This window comes from Macrobrachium nipponense, chromosome 47 (genome assembly GCF_015104395.2).
Source record: "Macrobrachium nipponense isolate FS-2020 chromosome 47, ASM1510439v2, whole genome shotgun sequence".
In the NCBI taxonomy this organism is placed as follows: domain Eukaryota; kingdom Metazoa; phylum Arthropoda; class Malacostraca; order Decapoda; family Palaemonidae; genus Macrobrachium; species Macrobrachium nipponense.
The window spans coordinates 35,104,439-35,130,383 of NC_087222.1; the positions used below are offsets into that span (position 1 = coordinate 35,104,439).

At 37.8% G+C, this 25,945-nt stretch overlaps 2 protein-coding genes, 1 long non-coding RNA gene and 1 pseudogene across 3 annotated transcripts in view; 3 read left to right on the forward strand and 1 right to left on the reverse strand.

Annotated features, from left to right (window-relative positions):
* LOC135204891 (lipid scramblase CLPTM1L-like) overlaps positions 1-25,945 on the reverse strand; it is a 163,626-nt gene that overhangs the window by 39,067 nt on the left and 98,614 nt on the right. The window lies entirely within an intron of this gene.
* Positions 3,719-13,122, forward strand: LOC135204645 (uncharacterized; annotated as a pseudogene).
* Positions 13,591-14,281, forward strand: LOC135204887 (uncharacterized). Its single transcript, XR_010312356.1, has 3 exons — positions 13,591-13,709; positions 13,817-13,942; positions 14,130-14,281. It is a non-coding gene; the product is annotated as an uncharacterized LOC135204887 (long non-coding RNA).
* Positions 23,268-25,945, forward strand: part of LOC135204889 (5-aminolevulinate synthase, erythroid-specific, mitochondrial-like) — a 56,305-nt gene continuing 53,627 nt past the window's right edge. The window contains exon 1 of the mRNA XM_064235131.1: positions 23,268-23,401. The gene's annotated coding sequence lies outside the window, so the exon portion shown is untranslated. The remainder of the gene's footprint in view (positions 23,402-25,945) is intronic.

The following is a 25,945-nucleotide window of genomic DNA, read 5'->3' on the forward strand; positions in this document are numbered from 1 at the left end:
TTACTCAGGTTCCAACTCTTTTATGACCTTCGTGCCCGAATTGCTAATGCCCTGGACTCACCCGAAAGACTGAGGTTCAGTCCCATGGTCAGTCAGAAATATATTTTTCTTGAGAAAAACACATTACCACATGTGCATTAAAAATTAAAAATTCTATTATATATATAGATATAATATTTATTATAAGAAATTTAATAAATAATACCCCCCCATATATAATTATAAATGGGTATAACCACGAAGAAAAATAAACAACGGAGTTTCTGCAAGATCTTTCGACTCAAACGTCCTTTACTCAGCAGACAAACTCTGCTGAGTAAAGGACGTCGAGTCGAAAGATCTTGCAGGAACTCTGTTGTTTATTTTTTCCTTCGTGGCTTATACCTTTATTTATGGATTTATCACGTTCCAAACTTTCGTGATTCAGTTATATATATATATATATATATATATATATATATATATATATATATATATATATAATATATATATATATATATATATATATGTATATATATACATACATATATATTATATATATCACTTTATATGTGCTGAGCTTTCGTGTTTATTCACTTATTGTAGTAATGATTATATTCATTTCCACAGAGCGGATTGTGATGACGCCGAAGGGAAAGACGGCAAACTCCACGACGATAATGATAGACCGACGGAAGATGGCGTCCCAGGACGGCAACGTCCATGTGGGCGGGGGCCAGCACTCTGGAATCATCGTCAACAAGGACGTCACTTCTAGTAAGTCTGGGCTGACCGTTTTGTCAGTTTTCGCCTTCCGAGAGAAAACTTCTCGGATGAAACTTTGTGTTACGGATGTTTCTGGACGGTCGACTTGATGCCCATTTTTGGCCGATGCCAGAAATGATTCAGAGAGAAGAGATAAAGACTGAGATATAATAATATTCAAGCCATTGTAGGCCTGATGCGCCTCTTCTCCACTGCCTTCTATCAAAGCATCATCCTCCACCAAACCTCTTCTCTCCATATCTTCCTTCACTTTACTCGCCATCTAATGTCTCCCTCTCAATCTTCTTCCTCTATCCAGGTTCCTCCCAGCCCTCTCCGCCCACTCCCTCCCTTCCTCGTCATCCATCCTCAACGCATGCCCATACCATCCCAATCATAGGCCTGGTAGGCCTCTTCTCCCCCATATTTATGACTTCCCCTCATGTGGTGGCCCTGTAGGCATTGCTTAAGGTACTTTGTATAGTCGCTTCCTTAGGCCCCTAGCCGCCTTCATTCTATACAGTGGACCCCCCGTATTCGCGTTCTCCAGATTCGCGGACTCACACATATCTGGATTTCTCTCGGGAACGTTTCCCCCGCATTATTCGCGGAAAATTCGCGCATTCGCGTTATTTTTCTATGGTATATATCCACAAATTCCTGTTTTTTTGATGAATTTCATCATAAAATGCACTTTTTGTGATAAAACCATTAAAAAAAACCAAAGTATGAAAAGTTTTTAGTGGTTTTTCTTGAGTTTTAACTAACAAAATAGGCTGTTTTTAGCATTTTTTATAGGGGTTCCAAATATTCGCGGGTTCTAACTATTCACGTGGGAGTCTGGTACGCATCCCCTCCCCCCGCGAATACGGGGGGACCACTGTACTCTGTTCCATTTCAGACCTCTCAGTATCCTCTCACAGAGACACTCTCTCCTGTAAACCCTTGAATCCTAACGGGAAACCCAATGAAGAAACTCCAACCTTGCCAGGGTTTGGTACACCCTCACTTGTTAGGTCAAAGTGGGGTTACCACAAACCATTACACTCTGACTTAACGGTAGAGATTCATATCCATTGTGGAGTGGTTAGTGTCTTCATGTACGAGAAATGACAAGGCCTTTATTTTGCGTAATACAGTAGTATGGGATAAAATACAAACATCTTGTGAATGTGAGTCAGTAATAGTGATTGAATGAGTTTTATATTAAACCAGATTTTAGGGTTTTTTTTAATGAACAACAGTTTTATGTCTTTTTAAAAAAAGTAGGATGAATGAGGCAACATGTATCTTTCAGTACCCTAGAGTTTAGCATTTCTCTAAGAATTTTGGGGGCCCTTAATATCTCAACAGTTTTCTGATGCTCTTACCAATGCCCGAAGTCTTGCTAATCAAAAGACATTATTGGATAAGCAGTTTAAAGTTGAGAACCCACTCGTATCACATCCTGTAGCTGGCCATCTCTCTCCAGGCTAGGGTATACTACTCTCAGGTGACGTTTGATAGTTTGACCTCAAGGGATTATAGTCTAACGTTTTGATTTTGTAATAATTTTTCATAACATTCTTTGTACGTCTGACATACAACCATGTGTTCATGCCTCGCAAAGTGATGTTGATTTCCTGCGTTTACAGAAAAACTTGAGTGTTTTGCCTTTCTAATTCCAGATGGCATCGAAGACACGCCCGCGCAGCTGCAACTGGAATTCAAAGTGTTCTTGATCAACGCCCAGACGCAGAAACACACGCAGGAGAGCAGACAGCTCCGTTTCTGGTTCCGGGACACGGTCGCCGACAAGGAGCGCATGAAGAGCGCTCAGGAGTTCTTCAAGGAGCTGGTGGCACCCTTAGAGTTTCCTCGAGTGAGTTGACTTTACTGTTTTGATTGTTACTGTTATTATTCCGAGGGAAAGGAGGAACAATGCAGAAGGAAATAAGAGAAATACAGCTGCCTTTTTTAGACTTCCCCCTTTTCTTGTAGGGGAGGATCAGTTGTAAGTCTGGCCTTTGGTAGATCTTAGGTACTTATCTGCAGAGGCCTAGACTATGGCAGTTGCGGTTTTTCTATGCAGTTTACCTACTGAACAAGAATTTTTAAAGTAATATTTATTTTGACGACTGTAATTACCCCCCAGGGGCCAGTACTAAACACGGCGAAATACATTGGACGGCCCCCAATCCCTAGTGGATGTCGTATCCGCAGTTACGTTCCTTGTGTGATTTATTGAAGTTTAAACATTGTTCAGCATTCCATAGTCATTTAAAGCCAACAGATTTTTTGTCATACCCAACATCTTACAAATAACCACAACTGCATTCAGCTGACCCCATGCATACGTTTCAAATTGATGCCTCATACAGTAGTTGGTTCAGAACAGACTGATTAGTTTGAGCTTGAGAAGTATGTCTTCTATTATTATAATACCTTTTAAATCTTCTTTTTTTTGTTAAAAACATATGTTCCTCTGCAAGCAAAACAGTTGCGTTCATGTAAAAATGGATCATTTTTTACATGTAATTACATATAGTACATTGCTGAGGAGGTCCCTCATGTAATGTCTTTGACATTTCATTACTTTCAGTTTTCTGCGCCTTCCTGCTGGTCTCCTTCCTTCTGCGATACCTTCACTTCTTGTGGGAAAAGCACTAGAAGTGAAAGGAGGAAGGCCAGTGGAAATAACCAGAAAATCTTGAAGACAGTGAATAAAACTTGGACATTCATTCTGGTCACTTGACCCCCATCCCTCAGAGCAAACACTGTGATAACAAATTCCTCTGCTTGTCACTTGGTGTATAAGTGTGGCCTCTCCCACTGTCCCAAATGAAAGTGACATGGCCAAGATTTCTTTTTAGATGTCGTTACTTGCTAGTACAGATAGTATACCAAATTCAGTTCCCCACCCAGTAATTATTTGATAGATGCAAATGGTGCTCTTTTATTTGTTAAAGCTAGTATCTGTTCACAGATACAGATAATGCGGAAGCATAACTGTATTGTGCTTTATTATTTAACATTACTGAGGCTTACAGGACTATGATTAGTTAGTATTGATTGGAAAAGTCAATGAGTATGAATATAATAAATAGGGATTTAGGGTTTCTTTAGGAGAGCCACTGCTTACTCATGGGCCAGTGAAATGATCTTATGGCTGATGAGGTCTGTGTGAACACCAATATTGGCTAAGTATTCTTTCCACCATATTTCAGATTACGTCGGTTTCATAAAGAAGATCATGAAGATGATGCAACACAAGTATCAGAGCATTAGCAAGATTGAGATCGAGTTGAAGCAACTCGAGGAATCTGACAAGCCACCGACAAGACCGAGTAAGTCCAAAGTCCTTTTCTTATGAGATTATCTAATATTTGTGCATAAGTACTCAAGATGTTGCGTAGGGAGTCACTGGACTTCATCGAATATCTATTTTTATCTCTGTGATTGGTCCAGTTTCTGAGTGATCCTTATAGCAGTCAAGACATGATGTCTAATCATTATGGTGCCTAACTTTAGCATCACCTTTCTATGAGAAAGTAAAAAATAAAGACTGAACCATCCTCTTACAGCTGTATGTGTCTGTATATAAATGAATAGAAGGTAGCTCTTAGCATCAGCACAATGCTTTATGTTATTTCAGCTTTGTGTTATTGCAATAGTTACGACCAGATTATAGAAGTACGTATTGTAATTGTTAGCTCTCAGAAGATGCTAGTCTTAATATTGTATGTACTGTACAGACTAGCCTTAGGCACTTGCTACCTATCTTATCTTATACTGTTTATACCCAGCTGACACAGGTTCCTTCACCCTTCTTTCATCTGAGATTCCAACTTTCACCTTTCCTATTCCTGTTATCCTCCATAAGTCAGGTATAGATAACTTTGGGTAACCTGTAGAGCCTAGAAAAGTGACAAGTTATTCTACAGTAAATAAGTTTAGGTACGAATATTCACCCTGGATTTCTCTTGGTACCGTGTCCGCAGCAAGGCCGGGGGGCGTCTTGTACACGGTGGGCCGCAGCGAACCAGACAGAGGTGGCTATGTGGTAGATGAGTTTGGTCTCCCTCTAACAAAGTCCTGTATTCACTGTGTTCTGCTTAAGCATTAGATTTGAGTGACGACAAATGTTCCACCTTGTCAAAGTTTTAATCTCCAAGATTATAGACTGATTAGAATCGTGAGTTCCACTTTTTTGAAAAACTATCATTTTAGCAATCAAGTTTCACCTTTTGAATATTTGAGTTATGTACATTAATTTCTTTCATGTATAAGAAATCTCAAAGTTTTTTAAATGCTGCTACAATTGTGTGTATAGTAGTACTATTCTTTATGTGCAGTTTACTGATGAAATATAAATTTGAAATTTATTACAGTATTTGGATATCAATAGCATATTGAAGATTTTAGAAATCGCTTAAACTCAGGAACCAGAGGATCAGTCTCCCCATTCGTCTTGTGCTTCAACAGAAACTGACTTCCCAAGGCCGTGTGTAGGAATTATGTGCACTGATCTTCTTGAGTTAGCCAGGGGTTAGTACCCCCCTAGACCAACTAAACATACTCACTGTCTGTTTGCTGCTGTTTGTAATTAATCATATGGTGGAGATTGCACTAAACAGCATTATTGTTTGCGTATATACTGTAGGTGTTTGCCTTGTGTGTCGTGGTTTATTTGAAATAATCTAACCATACTTAGTCATAGTTGACAGTTGGAAAGTGAACACTCACTGTTTTGTAGTTGGAGCATTTCAGTATTTTCTCGTTGGAATGTCTCTTGTGCCTCACATTTTTAGACCAGGTAATGGAGCTGTGCATTAATTATTCCACAGGACAATCTTCCCCAAAAGGTTCCCCAGAATGACTATTTAGTAATGTGATGCTTTTTGAAAGAATTGGGTGACAAAGTCCTTAAGAGTAGAAAGGAAGGAGGTATTGCAATGAATTTGCAACAGTTGAATGTGAAAAACAACAGATATTCTTTAAAAAGTTCTGTAGGAGTTCAGTTTGGAACTCTTAGCTAGTACTTAATATCTTGCATTTGTAAATCCAGTTAGATTTTATGTCAGCAAGTGCAGAGAACACCTGAAGAAGATTTGGTTAAAAGATGGAGCTTTTCCTCACAGTGGGTCTCTCCTTTTGCTTTCTGCCTTTTAGTGTTTCATCCATTCTGCTGGTCTGTTCTCACTTAGCTATCCAACTTCTTTGACTTGGCTTTTCTCCAGTTGTCCCATTTTATGGTGACTGTATGAGCCAAGATATTTCACTGTGATGTTTTTAACCTACCTTTACAACAAAAAGTAAGCATCATTACATAGTTTTTTGTGGATTTTTGTATGGATTGTATGTACCCATTATTCACTAAAAATTTGCCTATTTGGGCTATTTTTGACTGGTTTTGGTGGTGCTAAACATGTACGTTATGCAAGTTTTATTTTTAATATACTAATGTAGTTTGGCACAAATTTGAAAAGACTTGCTGCTGTTTAGGTAATATGTTTTGATGTTAAGAATGAAGCATTCCTATGAAAATATCCATTTCTTAGAAGGTCAGACCTGTAACATTTTGTTGCTTGTCACTGATGTCACTAGTGACTGGAGCAGACCTGCATCTTTGTTGGTTTTGACAGTAAGACCATTGCTGTAGTTTCTTTTGTGTTGACAGTGTTGGACATCGGTATTGGAATTATTTAAGCACAGAATGTACTCTTTATTTTTCAAACTTTGGTGGTGATTTGACTTTTGATTGCCCATGTTTTGATCACAATTTTCACTTAAATTTCTACTGGTTACTCTGTTCCTGGGACTTCATTTTGTAACAAGAGACATGTATTTGGGCTCTTAGAATATTCTCATGTAAGTTCTTTGCTAATTGTCTCCATGTGGTTGTTAACTCTTGACCATGCATATATTTCTATATGGTTCTGACCTTCAGTCACACTAGTATCTTTATTGCAAAGAAAGATCTCGCTACTGTTCCAATATCTGTAGGAAGAACAAAACTTGTACTACATACAATCTAAAGATTTGAGGGACATACTGCAGAACAAAGAACATTTGTACAAAGAAAGAGAAAGGAAAAGTGGATTATTTCCCATAAGCAGAAGACTTCAGTTCCTCTCAGTTGACTCACTTAGGGCAGCAAATGTAGCCCACTAGTTCTCTAGGAGGCCCACTCTGATATGTCGAATCTTCCACGGTAGGCTCCGTCCACCTTTTCCTGCTCTGTATTGTACCTCGGGCAATCTTTCATAGTTTAGTACATGCTTCTGCTAGTGTCCTGATTAACAGCAGTCCAGCCTTTCAGTTGTTGGACTATTAGCCAACTGTGCAATGGTCTGTTCATGGAATAGTTTGCTTAGTGTACTTGTGAAGTCTTCTGATCTCCAAATTTGTAAGCAAGGAGCAAATCCATCCCTGCTATGTGCTGATGTCTCCTGAATTTAAGTACTATATCAATTTTGTTTTCTACTCACTCCCTCTCATGTGATTATCACCTTTTCCTGCATGTCGCTTTTTGCAGTCTGATTTACGTTTGGAGTTGGGTTTATATGTAGTCTGTTGACTCTGTCTCTAAGGGTTTACAGCTAAAGATTTCAAGAAAGAAAGAAATTACTTTCTGCCATCCACTCATTATCCATATCTTTTAGTCTTTTCCAGATTTATCTTTAATTTTCTGAGCTTTATTGTATTCCAATTTTTACTTGACCTTCAAGAATAAATTCTTGGGTGAGCCCCACTCAGAAAGATGTGATGTTAGTGGTCTATTGAAACTACATGAAGTATCAGTGGATGAGAGAGGGGTGGTCCTTTTGGATGACTTCTATTTCTGGTTGTGCCTCTAATGAGGTCAAAAGCTATAATCTGTGATTGGTTAAACCCACCAGTACTGGTGATGTAAGGCATCTGTAATGCAAGTATTTGTATACGTATATGAAATGAAATCTTTAAAAATGTTTGCAATTGATAAAGTTTCAATGTGACTCAATTTCATTCTTCATTGCAATTTTTTTTTTCATTCTGTTTGTGTTTTATAAATTTAAGTTAACCTGGTTGATTTGGTGTTTAAAAAGCCAGCTTGCATGAGATCCTAATTCAGCTTTGTCTCCCACAGTGGAAGATCAGAAGCCAGAACTCACAGAGGAGAAGGTCCTTGAGATGATCGAGTCGTCATATCCCAACCCCATAACTGTGAATGACATGGCAAAGTAAGTTGGGTGTTCCAGCCTTAGAATGGTTATCTTCAAATTACTTTTTTACTCTTGTTTCCAGGCAGTTTACTTGAATAGCAAATGCTATAGCAAAACTATATTTAAGAGCTTTCTAAGGTTTTATACCGGGTATGTAACAAAATATGGGATGCACTACAGTTTGATAGTTGTAAAGGGATGATATACATGTATGTCAGCCTCTAGAAGGCACTGGCATAGTCCGAAGACAATAAACTAGACTTGCTTTACAAAAGCTGAGGGTACCAGTAGGGCTGTGAGCTACCAATGTTAGTGTACCATGACACAAGATCTAGTCAGGACAGTAGCAAGCATATTAGAAGAATTTGAAATGATGTTTGTTGTCTGTCAAAAGACCATCACAAGTTCTCTTATTGTGTATATGTCAATGTAATGGAGAAAGCTACAAAGGAGTGCTGAGAGGGATCCTTTGTAGAGCTGCTATAAGTATAAGACCCAGAGTCAAATAAAGAGGTCGCAGTAATGTGTAAAAAATGGAAGAGAGGAAGTGGAAAGCTTGTAATAGGTGGTGTCTCTCCTTAAGGTGATCAGGATTGCAAAATTAAATACACTAAGAGCCACTCCTTTTCGTTAAATCCCTGCCCAGTCTGTTTTCATAGGCTTCAGATGTACCACTTCAAGAGTGGAGCTTTTTACCCTGAAGAGAACATTTGAAGGGTGAGCTCTCATCCTCTGAAAGAGCTGGATCAAGTTTTTTCATTATATATACACTTTGTAAATCTAATTCAAAGCGCTAGCCTAAACTAAAAGGTTTGTATTTTTTACATTACAGTATTTATGCATTGCTTTAAGATACGATTTTTGTAACTGGTGCTCCCCAGTGAGATAATGTTAAAAGTCCAAAATTCCTAACAATCCAGTTGGCTTCAGTAGAATACAGTAGCTAGTAAGATCAATAGTACATTATAATAGCTTGTTTTAATTGAACCTTGGTCATGTTTTTCCTCAGGAGATCATCTGCCTCAAATGAAGATGTGGAACTCTTCATTTCAAATCTTACTGATAAGGGTCTCATCAAAGCCATGGCTCCAGGGTGCTTCACTCGTGTCGTGCAAAACGAAACCGACTTGAAGGTAGGACGATACAAAACTTGACTTCACTTGTTTTTTATGTTCCGTATCTGAGGAGGAATGTAACAGGAAGTAATGGGGTATTTCACTGGTTCCAGATTCTTCTGAGTAGTAATTGGCATGGTTGTATAGGTTCATTCATTTGGAGCCAACATACATGAAAGCGCTTTATGTAGAAGCGCTGAAAGCAAAATGCTATACAACAAACTGTAACACAGCCAGAAGTCTTAAATATCAAAATATTCTAGGTCGTGCGACAGATGCCAACCATCACGTCCACAAGCAACCAACCATTGCCATCATCACAGCACATTTACCTCGGAGAAGTTAGCCGTTGACACGATGATTGAGAACCAGGAGACGTTCGTTCGATACACTACAGTTGGTAAGTCGGTTTTATTGTGTGTCTTTACAATACTACAATGTGTCTTGAATGTTTATCTAATCTTAATGTGATGAAAATCTTATCATTTCATGACACGACCCTGTTTAGATGTATTTACTGTTCATACAAGACTGAGAATCATCATGATGCATTATAATATGTAGAAACTTTATTTCCGGTAAAGTTCTAGTAACTCTCATTACTGTTTGGTGTTTGATACTACTTTTATTTCTTTTTGCAGTACGTTATACTTTTTGCTACTTTTTTACCATTAGAATTGAGAGGATGCAAAACCTTGTAGTTTTGTCGTTGGGTTTTACTGATAAAAGTAGAAGATGCATGTAGATGTTAATGAAAGAACAACAGTTAAAATGCTAATGTCAGCTGATTTCAGTAACATAAGATCTTACAATAAACGCTTCACGAGATATAATCGTCCGAAGGCTCGAGAGCCCTCGCAAGTCAAGTCAGCATTGCATCTTAGCGTTGTGTCTCCATGCATTCCAATACTAGTAACTTTTTTTAGCGAAAGTAATTTTGAAGCCTAAGTCAGTCTGATGACTTCATGAACACTCAAGTGACTGTGTGTTGCTTATTTTAAAAGCTTTAAACTATTCCCTGTGGATCCAATAATGATCACGGTACGTGAGTTTTTTTATTTTCCTTCTAATCGACTCTGTTCTCCGACCGCTTTCTTTGCAGGTGGTACGTACGGTAGCATGCATGATTACCTGAACATGCTCTAGCATGGTAGTCACCATGTCATATCAGGTGGTTGCTTTTCATTTTATAAAAGTCTTCAGGTTCAGTAGAGTTTTTTCTTTGTTGTTTGTACTAAAATCAAGCATGAACGTTCCCCCTTTTGCATGATACAGTAGCAGTTTGCTAAGGGCATGTGCCGCAGCGCCTTGTTTTGTCAGCTTGCACCTTTTTCGCGTAGGAAAGTCGTAGTGTCGTGAGCGAGACTTTGTCACTCATTTTGAGATGCTGTTACATGTGTATGCATATGTAGATACATGTTCAGAGCATCTTCTGCCCTCAAGCAGTCACGATCAACTGTTCTCTCGCTTAGTATGCTTTGGTATCACTCTTCATTCTCACTTTTCATTTCCACTGTAACACAAGTTGATAACAAAGTGTACTACACTTCACATGTGCACAAGTAACACCCCACTGTTGTATGCACAGTACAGAAAAACTAACAGATGTAACATATTATGAATATAATATTGATTGAATTTACACTCACAGCACAGTACAGTATCCTGTCACACTAATTACTTACTCACATTTACACCAATAGTTCTCAAGAAATATTGACAAATGCTTTTGTGACTGTTGGAAAATATATATATGTTCAGCCAGCAACTGCAATTACCTCTACCCATCAAGATCAATTTATACATTCTTTTAGGTCTTAAAGTTCTAGGTTACATTGATTACAGATTTATGTACAGGCAGTCCCCGGGTTATGACGGGGGTTGGGTTTCCGTTCTTGAGACGCGTCGTAAGCCAAAAAATCGTCGTAAGCCGGAACATCGTCAAAAATCCTAAGAAAAACCTTACTTTTAATGCGTTTGGGTGCATTGAAAACTATGTAAACTGCATTCTTATGGCATTTTTCATCAAAAAACCTTCAAATATTGATTATTTTGCATTTTGGTGTCATATTTCATCTGCCAGATGAGCGTTGTAGGCATCGTAACCCTGGAACATGGGAAGGCGTCGTAACCCTGGAAATAATGTCTGATGAATATAATTGAAAAGCGTCGTAACCTCGGAACGTTGTTAGCTGAGACCGTCGTAACCCTGGGACTGCTTGTATTTATTTTTTGTTTTTTAATACTGTAAGTCTATTCAGATCAAATTCTAGGGTTACATAACTGAGTCAGAATTAAGAAAAGAACAAGTGATCTTCTTCCGATCCAGTTCCGTCATCCGCTAATGATTATTGCTATAGTTTAAAAATGATTGCATGTTGATCTGTTGGTCCTTATGCACCTGCTGTACAACTTATTCAACTGCCCCAGACTCCGATCTTCCTTTTGACCATAAAACAAATCCTTCATAGGTCTCATTAAAGCACTTAATACCAGTAATTTTGCAGGATATTTAAAGTACAATGTTTTTATAGCTCATCTGTAAATTTGTAATACAATGTTACTATGGTTAGATACAGGCTAAAGAAAGAGAATGGATCAGGGTAATTCATTATATATAAGAATTAGTTTATAATAATTCTAAGTGCACTACGTATTCTAGTTCAGCTTTTGTTTTAACTATTGGTGTCACTCCTGATATTGTCCAAATTGATTGGATGATATTTACACAACTGTCTATGACTTAGGTTATCCTGGAGGCCCCATTTTGTTGGCCCTGTGCCAGTTATTATTTCCTGTATGTACATTTTTAGTTGTCATTATTAATATACGAAAACCCTCATTATTTTATATCATTTCCTCTGGGGATTTTCCTTCCGTTCTTGTCCTCCCTTTCCCAACTTACAAACTTCCACAGAGTGTGGAAAAAGTTGCAACGCAAGTCCCTGTATTCTTGGTCTGTCCCTGAGGAATGTATGCCTGTTATGAATAATGAAAATAACAATGACAATAGTGTACAGTTCTTCATGCAACATGGCATTATACCCACTGATCTTCATGTACATATCCCAATTTACCAGGAATAAAAAGGACATTGCCCTCACCTAAGTTTTTCTCTGCTCCTTGTTGTCTACAAGTCGAATAGTTCTGTCAGGACAGATATTTAAGAAATATGAATAGTTTTTAATGTCCTTTTTATTTGATCTGATTTTCATAACCCCGTATTGCTAATTGTCAGAGTCAAGAGTATACGTATAATAATTACTTGACCATTTGCAATGTGACTTGAATGCATCGTAGTTCTTGGACACTTTTCTCTGGAGATATCCAGAATTCACTTCATGAATACTGTATCTAAAAGAAATTATTTTTCATGTAGCATTACATTCCCCCATTCAAGATATCAACCCTCTTGTAACTTGACGGAAAGGAAAACGACTAAATTCGAATTGAAACACGAGAGGTAACTTTGTCTCGCAAGTTTTAAAATCTGGTCACTGATGACTCAACATAAAAAAAAGGAGTATAGGAGTTTTAGGGAGGAGCCATTGCTTATAATTTTTGCCAGTTTGTTGCCAAGAAAACGTAGGTTTGTAAAGATGCAGAGCATCTGGTAAGAGAGATGGGTTTACACTCGACATGGGAAGGCCTCATTATAGCGTGGGGTAGTTGCATCGGCAAAGGTGCCAGAAAAGAGCAGGTAGCTGTGAAGCCATTAGTAGTATTGGGAAAGGATTAGTTTAGAAAGCAAAAGATTTATTTCTTTATTAATACCATTCTTTTACTTGAATTTCTATATAGCATTGTCCCCTTTTGTTAGATTATGTGCTATATAGATAGGATCACAATATACCTGTTGCAATCCATCACAAGAGGAGACTATACTATATTTGTAATTGCAGGTGAGAGCAACATCTACACGTTAGGGAACATCGGCGCTCACAGAGTCGTCTGCACGAAGCTGCCGACCGTGGGACACGATCGCTCGGCCTCCATAGCGCGGAAACACAACGACTAGATTATTAGGTTTCGGAGACTTTTTTTTATATTATAAATATGCATTTATTCGTGGTTTTTAAATTGCACATATAGTCAATAGAATGAGAGAATGTGGTTCTCTATAATTCATTTCAATTATGGACTGAAACAGAAAATTTGTTTGTTTATACTCTAGCTTTCAGAGGGACATCTCAATCTTTAAAGAATATGCAGTTTGATTGAAAAGAATTTATTGAGCTTTCTTGTAAAGAATTTCACTCTATGCAGTGTATTTCTACAGAAAAATTTCCCTCAGATAGCTAAAATATTTTCAGGTGCAGTATTTTGTTATTCTTGTTAAAATGACACAGATGTTTTTAGTAATACTATTTGTTTCATATAAATAAACCAGCACCTAACTAATATGTGTTTTACCAGGCTTGTCAAAAGCTTGTGATAAATTGCAAATACGTATAGTGGACAAGCAATGGCATTAATAAAAGAAACTGTTATTAAAACTAGTGTTTTTCTGTAAAAGAATAAAATTTTCTCTTTTCAGGTACATTCCGAGAAGGTTGAATACGTATTCTTGGTTGGTACAGCAGGCGGTGTACCTCACTAACACAGATTACAACAAGCACGTTCGATTAGGTGATGTAGTTGTTGCGAGTCCACCAGAAGGACAGAGGTAATATTCTGCGATTTGTTGATTAGGTTCAACAGTCAACTGGATAAAACTACAAAGATGACCCCTACTGTACAATAATCCAATTGAAATATTTCCTTATCTTTCAGGTTTATATATATGTACTGTGATGGGGCTAAGGTCCTCGAAAATGGAGCCTACGAGTTTGAAACAAAATCCTGGGGTCCATCCAGATTCTGAGCCTTCAGAATATTGCTGAAAAATTAAAGGACCAAGTAGTTGTGGATGAAATGTTATTTGATTTCCTGCCATTGGTAAAATACAATATCCTTTGGAAGCTTGAATTGCAAGTCAGTAGCCCATGTGGGCTTGTTCCGTGTGAATAGGGTTCTTTACGAGTTTATTAAGATATTTTGGTAATCATAGGAAGGTTTTAGGTTTTTCATTTACTGTCCCTTGCAGGGTGAGGAGAAAGAAGGCCCAACTCCTTGGCTTCAGTACATGACAGAAGGCAGCGCAAAGTTAGCAGAGCAGGAAATGGACTTCTCTCGTCCAAACGAGGACACCGACAAGCTGTACATGAGTATAGAGGGTCAGACGTTATTGAAGTATCCCACCCAGTAGCGCCTGAGGAGCTGAACATGTCCAGGTTAGTTCTAGTTGAAGCATCATGACATTTCTAAGGTACAAGCAGTCCCCAGGTTACGACGGGAGTTCTGTTCTTGAGAGCCGTCATAAGCCGAAAATCGTTGTAAGCCGGAACATCGTAAAAAATTCTAAGAAAACCTTACTTTTTTAATGCTTTGGGTGCATTCAAAACTAGGTAAACTGCATTCTTATTGCAGTTTTCATCCCAAAAACCTTCAAATATTGATTATTTTGCATTTTTGGTGTCATATTTCTTGTGCCAGATGAGCGTTGTAGGCGTCATAACCCTGGAAATAATTCTGATGAATATAATTGAAAAGCGCCTTGAATCTCGGAACGTCGTAAGCCGAACCTGTCGTAATCCGGGGACTGCCTGTAATTTGAACATGTAGTTAGAAGCAGTTTGTAGAGCAGCAGACATATTTGCTAAGAGGGAACAGGTGATGACTAGAACCAGCTGGTAATGCATGCAGAACATGCACAAGTGCACAAGAATTGATAAAAATGCATCAGGTATATTTATCTGTAAAGGAGAAAGCCAAAAAGATGATGATGATGAATATCTATGCCTGTTGTTGAAATGGGTTTTAGGTTGGTGACCTTTGGTATTTTATAAGAAATATTTCTGTGACTATTTTGTGTCCCAACTCATGAGGAAAAACTTTTCTTTTCATCTTTATTTATGTGATTACTGTTATGTGATGTATGAGCTCTTAGAGAATTTCTTTAGATTTCCTATTGTCAAATTTTCTTTTGGTTTTTTATACACAGACATTCATACATAGCGTTCTTTTTTCAGCAAAGTGTTGAATATGCATTTTTTCAACTTATTGAGCAATCTGCATTGACAATGATTTCATCATTGAGCGGTGGGAAAGACCTACTTGATATTTTGATGAAACAGAAAGTCAATCATAACATCACTGTTGATGCATTTAACTAAAAAAATGTTTAAGTATCTGTTCATTACAGTACTAATGGCAGCATGCTTTAGTTTTTTTATTATCATTAGTATTAATATTATTAAGTATTATGGCTGTGTCTACAATTGTATTTGTTCCTCTGAACTGCTTGCAAGATCATACTTGAACGGGAATTATTACAATGTTATACAAAAAATAAGTTGCTAGTTATTACATTTAATATAACTAATGCAACATCCTAATTTAGATTTATATATTTTTCCCCTCTGTTTTCACAGGATCCCCAACAATCCTCGCATTCACTTGGGAGCCATTGCCTCGGGCCGCTGCGTAGTTGGGAACGACCAGATTAGACAAGACTTCGCATCGCAGCTGACTGTCAATGCGTACGACCAAGAATTCGATGCCGTTGTAGAGTCTGTTTACGGAAATCGAAAAGATCACTACATTTTAATTAGAGGCATCTGTGATTACCAGTAAGTATGATTAAAAAGTTATTGTATGATGTTTTGTTCTACCTTATGTATGGTGGACACTTGGTCATTTTTATTTTGCTGTGATTTATTACTGAAAGACCACATGTAGGCCAGTAATTATAGTCCTGATCAGCTCAGATATGTGAAAAGGATTTTACTCTTCATATCATGAAAGAGTGATTTGTTTTGCACAGTCTTTATAGTTCATATACCTTCAGTATTTTCTTCCTTTGCTTAATTAAATTCTTAGTCATCCATCCTGTAGTGGTTTCTCAGTATAATTGGAAGAAAGTCAGTGACTACATACAGTGACAAACATAACAGACAATATTTTGCTATGCTACCATTTCCATTCGATACTTTTCAAATAGATCTCTTAGACTGAATGTTTTTAGGTTAGGAATGATCTGAAAGCCAAAGTATTTGTTGTGGTGATATCATGCGCATCTTATTACCCCCATTTATTTATGAAATATGTACTTTAAATTAATTTTATTTGTATAGCAGAGGTACAGTAGTTACCGACAAGGCCCTTTTGTTCCTACATGATATACAAACCCTCGGTCCTAATGTAAAGGACCTCAGTTTGTATAGTTAGGAAAAATACAATTTAATTGTTAAAATTGTGATTTTAGGGCTGACATGCCTTGCCTTTTATCTTACATTTCATTAATTTATTCTTCTTGCCCACTGCTTGTATGACTGCTGTACTACATCTTTATTCTTCTTTTGTTCTGATGATCATCGAAAAGTTATGTCTTTGGGCCTCCTGAGAGTGTAGGAATAGGAGCTGACAGTCAAGTTTGACTTCTCTGTTAATTTTCTTTAATAGTATCATTTTTTCAACTCCAGTAGTACTAACATTGCACATTCTCCTTCTTTCATCTTACTTTTCATTATCTCTTAACAGCATTCCACAGTGCAACCAAAGACCTCCTTTACTCTCAGTTTTCCTCTCAGCACCGAATGATCTCATAGGTCCTGTGCTTGGCTTTTGGCCTAAATGTTGTATAATGGGGGGGTTTTTTTTAGATTAGGTTCCAATGCTTGGCATTTGGCCTAAACTTTGTATTCCATTCAATTCCAGTATAGTACAATATAAAATGGTCAAAATAAGGTTTCATTATATATAATTAAATGGTTGTGATTTATTTTCTATGCATCTCACGGAGACACTTCTGTATTTTCAGCGATGGCACCAGAAACAAAGACTGGCAACCGTACGCGGCGTTAGCAGCCGCAGGGTTCATGAAAGCCATCATCTGCGGAATGGATGCTCCTACAGATGTGTGAATGCTTTAATAGGGTCTTTAAGGGAGTTGGATTGAGGAGCGTACGGTTGTTGAAAGATTGTTTGCGTAAGGAATTCTTTTTATTTGCATTGCAAAAATGTTGGTCTAGTCTAAACATTACTGAGTTTACGTCTGTAAAGTATCTATTTTTTCAAGAGTTTTATGATGTGTTTTCTTAAGTAACACTTTTGATATGTATCATTAATATATATATTTGCATTATATGCAAACTACTTAGTTCTGTTTTATTTACGTTGTGCATGCAAGATGTTTACTTTGTGACAAGGCAAGTTCCCCGGGTTACGACGGGGAGGGTTTCCCCCCGTTCTTGGGAGACGCGCGTTGTAAGCCGAAAATCGTCGTAAGCCGGAACTTCATCAAAAATCCTAAGAAAACCTTACTTTTAATGCTTTGGGTGCATTGAAAACTATGTAAACTGCATTCTTATTGCATTTTTCATCAACGAAACCTTCAAATATTGATTATTTTGCCTTTTTGGTGTCATATTTCTTCTGCCAGATCATTGTTGTAGGCGTTGTAACCCTGGAAATAATTTCTGATAAATATAACTGAAAAGCGCCTTAACCTCGGAACGTTGTAAGCCGAACCCGTCGTAACCTGGGGACTGCCTGTAATGGCAAGCAATTTTTTTTGTCATTTTTCACTTACAGTATGTACATTGTATATTTATCAGGTGACGTTTCCTTCAATGGCATATTGGTGCATGTTGAAAAGACAGTGTGATTTTAGATTAGTTTGAGAGGTGGTCCTAATCTCTCGATTTGCTGTTCGCAAAAGCCAAAATAAAGGGGTCTCCCCATCAAGATTTCATGGTGCATTCAAAGGACGGACTTTTTTGTTTTTTTTTAGTCAAAGTTCCTACTCATTGATTTCTCCCTTCAACTCTTTTGCTTCAACTTGTTTTTTTGAAGGTTCTGTCGTTTCTCTAAAGCCTGCTTTCGTTCTTATCTCAGATTAGGTTTTCCTATGACCCGTATTCCGTCCAGGAGTTGAGCAAATGTTGGGTATCTACGAGATTAATATTGGCAACTGATTGTGTAACTTGCTAGCTAATCATAAGATTTAGTCACTTTTTTTCATCTTAATAGTCTCTTAAAAGTTGAAATGCTTTTTCACAAAAGTCCCTTACATTATGTGTACTACACCAAGCATTGAAGGATACAGACAAAAGCTTCAAGATTATGGTTAAGTTGAGTTTCACAGAAACCCATTTATATGTAAAATAAGCCTCGTCTGCAAGACAGAACTGCACGACGAGTACAAGACAATCCTATTGTAAATCTGTAGAATAGCCTCTGTTAACAATGTGATAACATGGAATCTTCTTTTTCTTTCTTCCAAACGCAAATTTTAATTTTTTTTCCGAGTGGCAGCGACATTTATACGCACTGCTTTCGTTCAGCAAGGAGGATGGTGCTGGAATTGCTTCCAAGTGGGTGGCATTTGATGTACTTCTTGCAACATTTAGCTTTTTATTTACAATCTTCAAGTCGTGCATTGCTGTAGGACATTCTTTATCGATAAGATTCACGAGGGTTGGCGTGCTACATCAGGTGAAGAAGGCTGACAATTTCAAATCCTTCAGTAGTCGAAACACAAGCGTGTCGTACATACTCGAGGAATCTCAAACTCTGACCTGTCCTTGTGGTAAATATGAAATAACTAAAAAAAGGTGCCTCTGAGATAAAATTGCTTGAATATGCGTCTTCCTTCGATGACCAGGCCTGTTAGCACACAAATCCTCATTTGCCGTGTTATGTGAGAATACAATATTTTATTGAATCTTGTTGAGCTTAGGATATACCATTTATATAGTGGAGAGATTTCTATACACATACATAGTCACATAAAGTGAAGTACTGTACGTTAAGACTGAAGAGGTACTCTCACGGGCGCTGGAAGAATCGTGAAGGACGATCGTTTTACTCACCTCAACTTAGTATGTCAGTTGTTCATAGATACTGAAGAGACCCTTTTGTGTTTTGTTTTGTATATTTTTGGAACAGAGGACCACTTTTACAGTAAAGTAAGTTAACTACGTATCCTAGAAAAGCATTCGGGAATCTTCTCTCATATCGGAGCAGCTTCGTTTGGTCAGAGTGCACAAATACACAAACATACCTGTGCTTTACTTGCACAAAAAATCTGAACACTGCCTGTACAGTCGTTTGTTCCTGAAACAATACTTCTTTCCTAGCAGGCTGATATACATTCCTGATGTTGATTCAGTCCTCAGTACCTAATTGCCTGGTCCTCCTTGATGTTTACCTTCATGAAGTCTCTTTGTATTAAGCCTAGATACTCTGTCGACTTTATCGTTGGAAACAGAGAAAGTTTTGTTCAAGATAGTTTTCGTTTATGCTGATTCTTAGCAAAGTACTATTTCAAATATTTATGAATACAGTTCCTTGATGGCAGTCTATGACATCCAATCACAGAATGAAAGTTGGAAGTGCAGTGTGAAAGAGAGAAGTACCATTTGATGTAGCTGCAGTCCGTTTTCACTGCTGTTGAAATTCATTCAGAAATGAATTATAAAGATATGTTTATATACCAATTACAGATCTCTTTGGTAATTTATGTCGCTTTTCATTTTTGTAATTTGTCAGAGTTGCAGTGTGACCAACTCAATCAGGAATGCAATTGACGATCTGAAAGAGAGCTGTATGATAACTAGTCTACCGAATGTTATTTATTTCGTCTGAGTTCCCTCCTGCATAACTGCGTTATGCATAATATGGTGTCGAAGTTGGAATATTAGATAGTTTAGCCCTGTAAATTTTAGGTTTTGGTTCTGAAAAGGGTTAGGTTTGTTAAATTACAGTTACACTAAATATTTCCAAGGTTACAGTCTGTGCATAATTTTTGCCAAATTCATCTACTCGTGTATTTGAAGTTCTTAGGTGAATACCCCCTGTTTAAAGTGTGCCAACGGACACCAAATACTGACATAATAAAAATTACCAATGTGAGTTTTGTTTACTTAAACCTGTTGACAGATAATGTTGCATTTTTTGACCGACCTTGTGATGTTTGAGACATTATTTGCTACACACTGCAAACTGTTCTTTGAACTCATTCATCTCTAGGGCACAACCAAAGGATTTACTCAAAAACAAGACACAAAGAAGCCGGACAGCTGAGCTGGGAGAGACTTATGAGACCAGATGAACAGCAAGATTCAAAGGCTAATTCAGGTATGATGGCCTCACACAGGGATGCTGCAAAGAACCTTCGGTGCTGTCTTACAGTGTGCCACGCAAGTTGCGTAGTTCCACGTTGTTGGCCGAGTGCATTTCGCGCTCGGCTACCAATCCAGTGGTCCAAAGTTCGATTCTCAGCTCTGCCAACGCGGAACCAGAGGAATTTATTTCTGGTGATAGAAATTCATTTCTCGATACAGTGTGGTTCGGATCCCACAATAAGCTGTAGGTCCAGTTGCTAGGTAACCAATTGGTTCCTAGTCACGTAAAAATATCTAATCCTTCGGGCCAGCCCTAGGAGAGCTGTTAATCAGCTCAGTGGTCTGGTAAAACTAAGATATACTTTTTTCACACAAGTTGCACAGAGCACACATCCACCACATCTTTGTAAAGTGAGGGGTCGTTGGTCATTCATAGTAATTCCAAAACTACAAAATTCAAACCAAACTTCACGCTCCTCAAGTGGTACACTTGTGGTCCCTGGACGGTACATGGACAGAGAGGAGGTTTCCAGGCAACAGATCTCCATGGTACCAGGAAGCGCTTCAGCGGCGTGGTTGGTATGGTATTAGCGTCCCACCTCGGTGGTCGCGGGTTCGATTCTTGGCCATTCCATTGAGGAGTGAGAGATGTGTAGTTCTGGCGATAGAAGTTCACTCTCGACATGGTTCGGAAGTCCTGAAAAGCCATTGGGCCCGTTGCTGAATAACCACTGGTTCCATGCAACGTAAAAGCACCATACAAACAAACAAATTACAGGTACAAGGGTGATCTGTATGCCTGTGAGCATAGTGTTCCCCAGCCTGTGCATTGCTAGCCAATAGCCACGAGGCAGTCTTCAAGTGAAAGCGCAGGTGCCCCTTACTTGTTCAGCCATTACCGAACGCAGGGAGCTGCACATGTTAGTCTATGAATTCAGGAGTCCAGGGTATCAGAAATATGATAGTGTAAGAGAGTAACTAAATGAATAGGATAACAAAAGTAGGAGTGAAAATTGGAAACGGAATGATTTTGAAGAAGCGAGATTAGGGGTAAGTGAGTGGTTACAAATGTCCGAGAGCCTAGGAATAAATTTGGAAATGAGGACATGAAGGAAAATGAGGCTCCAGTGTCTAAGCTTTTATAATTAAAGACAAAATGAGGTACAGGAGTGAAAGATTGAAATGGAATGACGTGTTAGAAATAGAAGAAGGTCAGAGGTTTGAAATAGGAGACCATGCAAACTAAGTGTCCCTGAATATAATTCATGGAGAAATCCCCTAAGAAATAGCCCGGTAAATATGACAGCTAAGTCTTTGGAAGACTATAATGAGAATGAATACAAGAGTGTGTATGTGCTGGAGATGACAGAATGAAGAGAGAGAGAGGAGTTCAAGTCTGATGGGGGATATATGAAAGAATGAAAGGTGCTTCTGATGCATTTTGGTAAGACATAGGAAGAATGATTGCAGATTGTCAATGGGTATTTGTTTAGACTATGATGAGGTGGGACATTGTGTGAAATATAAAAACTTAAGCCAGATTAAATGTTGCAAGTATAAGGGATTAAGGCACGTATCTCAGAAGTGGAGTGTAGATGGTAAGTAATTGTGTACATCAGAGACTCTGTCTAGAAATACATAAATTCAGGGGTTTCGGTTTTATTTTCGATAATATCCGTTCATGTACATTTACTCATTCTGTTTCCTATAATGTGTCTGTCTTTGCAAGCTGGTTTCCCGTGTGGTAAAATTTCTAGGCCTACTATAGTAGGTGTATGTAAAAGAGTGTGGCTAATACTAGGACTAGGAATGTCAGGAGTATGTAATTGGCAGCGTAGGTTAAGTAAACTGACCATGATGAATGTTCAAAGATCAAAGCGGTGAGCCATTTGATCTAAAAAGGAATGATGCAAGCTCTGAATGCGCTGAAAAGGAATTGCGCATAATGTGTATGTTTGTGGAGATGTAATGGAGTATTTGGCTACTGCGACAGGGTTGAAATAGGTGGAGATGCCTGAGATTTGACTGACACTGGATATCTAAGAAAGCTCTTTCTGAAAGAGACAGTGAGAGTTGGAGCTTAACATTTTAAAGACTAAGCTGTATGCTGGTATATGCTGTGGAAAATTTGAGAAATATATTACAGCAGAAATGATCCTCAGGTGGTTAGAATGACTAGGTTGGCTATGATTATCATCCATCCATAGGCCTATAATCGAGACGTTTCATTAAAGCACTTGGAAACAACCCATTTAAAACTTAAAATAAGCTCTTCAGTAGGACTCCTAGAAGAAGTTCTTAAAGTCTTCAATAATACAAGGTGTCCATAAAGTTCCAGTACCATTACAAGTATTTATTACTTGTAATGGTTATAGGACTTTATGGACACCCTGTACAACTAACGAAGGGAAATAATATTAAAGCCTACAAAGGTCTATCAAGATGCCAAAGGAGAATTATATAAACTTAATGGCATTTAGATGAATAAAATGGTAATGAAGGCCTTTAATGTTTGTTGTATGTATGTATGTCTGTATCTATGTATATATGTACGTATGCATATAATTAATTATTTCATCTACCGTTCACATCCAACAGTCAATGAATTAACAATTTAACTATAAAAAATCTTGAAGAAAATTGTTACCGAGCTGGACTTGATTTTTAGGCATATATATGACATTTAAATTTTATAGAATCCGCTGAAAAGTGATCCTTAAAAAAGAAAATAAACACAAAATGTTGAAACCATCGTGGCAGAAAGAACTCAAATTTGGCGCGCAATCCTTGCGCAGCATCTGGTAGATACGGCAACGAAGTCGAACGAATGTTTTCGTAAAATAAAAAAGGAAAATAAAGCTATATAAAGATTTAAGATAATTTTATTATAATATATAATTATTTATAAGTCATTTATTTAGGTTTAAATGTGTAATAAAGTATTTATTTTTAAAATAATTATTAAAATATATGCCAGCCGTGACCCGTCACTGACATTGCATCACCGAGACTATTTTGGTTTAGCAGACGCCCATTCGGTCTGTCTGTCACCAGAGAATTGTATCTCTTCTATCTCTCTCTCCCTCCATCTTCCCCTCTCTCTGTGTGAGTGCCCAGCCATCAGCGGTAGTACCAGGCACACGCCGAATTTCAACGTGACCCAGGACCAACCAGGAGATACCGTAGAAAGGTAAGCGATGTCAAAAGACGTTTGGTTTCAAACTGTTGGGTTTGGGGTTATAAACACTCGTCTCTCTCTCTCTCTCTCTCTCTCTCTCTCTCTCTCTCTCTCTTCATATATCCGAGGTTACCTCGAACCATCTACTACCTATATCTTCAGCTTGGTGAAAGTGTATTATTGAAGGCAAATTAGCTCTCTCTCTCTCTCTCTCTCTCTCTCTCTCTCTCTCTCTCTCTCTCTCTCTCTCTCTCTCTCTCAAGTGCACGGGTAGTTATTCGAAGAGATTCGTTATCGCTTGTCGAAATGCTTGATGAAGCCACATCCTTTTGGAATGACTGGTCACCGTTACGCTGCCTGATGCACGTATCTCTCTCTCTCTCTCTCTCTTCTCTCTCTCTCTCTCTCTCTCTCTCTCTCTCTCAAGTGCACGGGTAACTATTCGACGAGATTCGTTATCGCTTATCGAAATGCTTGATGGTGCCATATCCTTTTGGAATGACTAGTCACCGTTACTTGGATGTACGTATATATTCTCTCTCTCTCTCTCTCTCTCTCTCTCTCTCTCTCTCTCATCATGATAAGCAGATGTGACGTCAAACGCAATATCTATGTTTACGAATATTTCGTTATTATATTTGTATTTTTATTTTTTATAAAAGCATGAATTATTGTTTTTATCATTATTATTATTTTTAAGCATTTATTATTATTATTATTATTATTATTATTATTATTATTATTATTATTATTATTATTATTTTTATTATTATTATAATGACATATTTTCCTAGCGTAAAATAATGACTGTCATTGTATTGCCATTTTCTTAGCATAAATAATGACTGCCATTATCTTGTTCAGGAGACACACACACACAGTTTCCTGTTCAGTCTTCGTTACAGTGACGCTCTGTTTAAAAACTTTACAGGTTATTTTAGGCTGTTTTGTTCTGCTGAAGACGTGACTGTTTCTGTCTGTTTATTCTGTTAAAAATTGGATGGTTTTGGACTGTTTAAACGGTAAAAAATTGGGTAGTTTCTGGGCTGTTTATTCTGTTAAAAATGGATGGTTTTTGGGCTGTTTACTACATTAAAAATTGGATGGTTTCTGGGGTGTTTATTCTGTTAAAAATTGGATGGTTTCTGGGGTGTTTATTCTGTTAAAAATTGGATGGTTCTGGGCTGTTTATTCTATTAAAAATATGATGGTTCTGGGCTGTTTATTCTGTTAAAAATTAGATGGTTTGCGCTGTTTTATTCTGTTAAAAATTAGATGGTTTTGTGCTGTTTATTCTGTTAAAAATTGGATGGTTTCTGGGCTGTTTATTCTATTAAAAATTGGATGGTTCTGGGCTGTTTATTCTGTTAAAAATTGGATGGTTTCTGGGCTGTTTATTCTATTAAATATTGGATGGTTCTGGGCTGTTTATTCTGTTAAAACTTATATGTATTTTGCGCTGTTTATTCTGTTAAAATGGATGGTTTCTGGGGTTTTTATTCTGTTAAAAATTGGATGGTTTTGGGCTGTTGCATTCTGTTAAAAATTGGATGGTTTCTGGCTGTTATTCTGTTAAAAATTAGATGGGGTTTTTGCTGCTGTTTATTTTGTTGAAAATTAGATGGTTTTTGCTTTGTTTATTCTGTTAAAAAATGAATGGTTTTCGGCTGTTTAGTCTGTTGAAAAAATAGGATTGTTTTTCATCTATTTATACTATCCAAACATTTGATGGTTTTGTAATGTGTACAGTCTCTCTCTCTCTCTCTCTCTCTCTAAGTTATCAGCTATCAAAACAAAAATGCACCATGAAGTCCTATATATCCTTTTGAAATGGTCTAGTCACCATTACTCTGATTAATCTCTCTCTCTCTCTCTCTCTCATCTCTCCAGGAAATAAGGACTAAAGTTATTCGATGAGATTAGTTATCAGCTATCAAAATGCGCCTTGAAGTCATATATATCCTTTTGAAATGGCAAGTGCACATTACTCTGATTAATCTCTCTCTCTCTCTCTCTCTCGTTTAACCTAACGATTCGAGAGGTGATTGATGACCCGGGCTCCGCACCTGTGACCCTTAGTTGACCTTGACTTTTGCAGAGATCTTTAAACGATGTCAAAATGATTTATATTTCTCTCTCTCTCTCTCTCTCTCTCTCTCTCTCTCTCTCTCTCTTCTCTCTCTCTCTCTCTCTCTCTCTCTCTGTAAGATGACCTCCCCTAAGGTGAAGCCTATAATATATAATGCTCTTAAACTGTAATCCATGAGCCGTCGAGAGGAGAGCACATTCTCTCTCTCTCTCTCTCTCTCTCTCTCTCTCTCTCTCTCTCTCTCTCTCTCTGCGCCCGAAGGTAGACAGTCAGTTGTAACCGGATCGAGTTGCATCTCTTAGGCGAGAGAGAAGAGAGGATGAGAGAGAGAGAGAGACGAACGAGAGAGAGAGAGAAGAGGGAGATGCGAGAGATGAGAGAGAGAGACTCATCCTATCTGCTCGCTCCCCATTGTCTTCAAACAAATATTTGCTTTTGTACAGAGAGAAAAAACATTGAATTTAAGA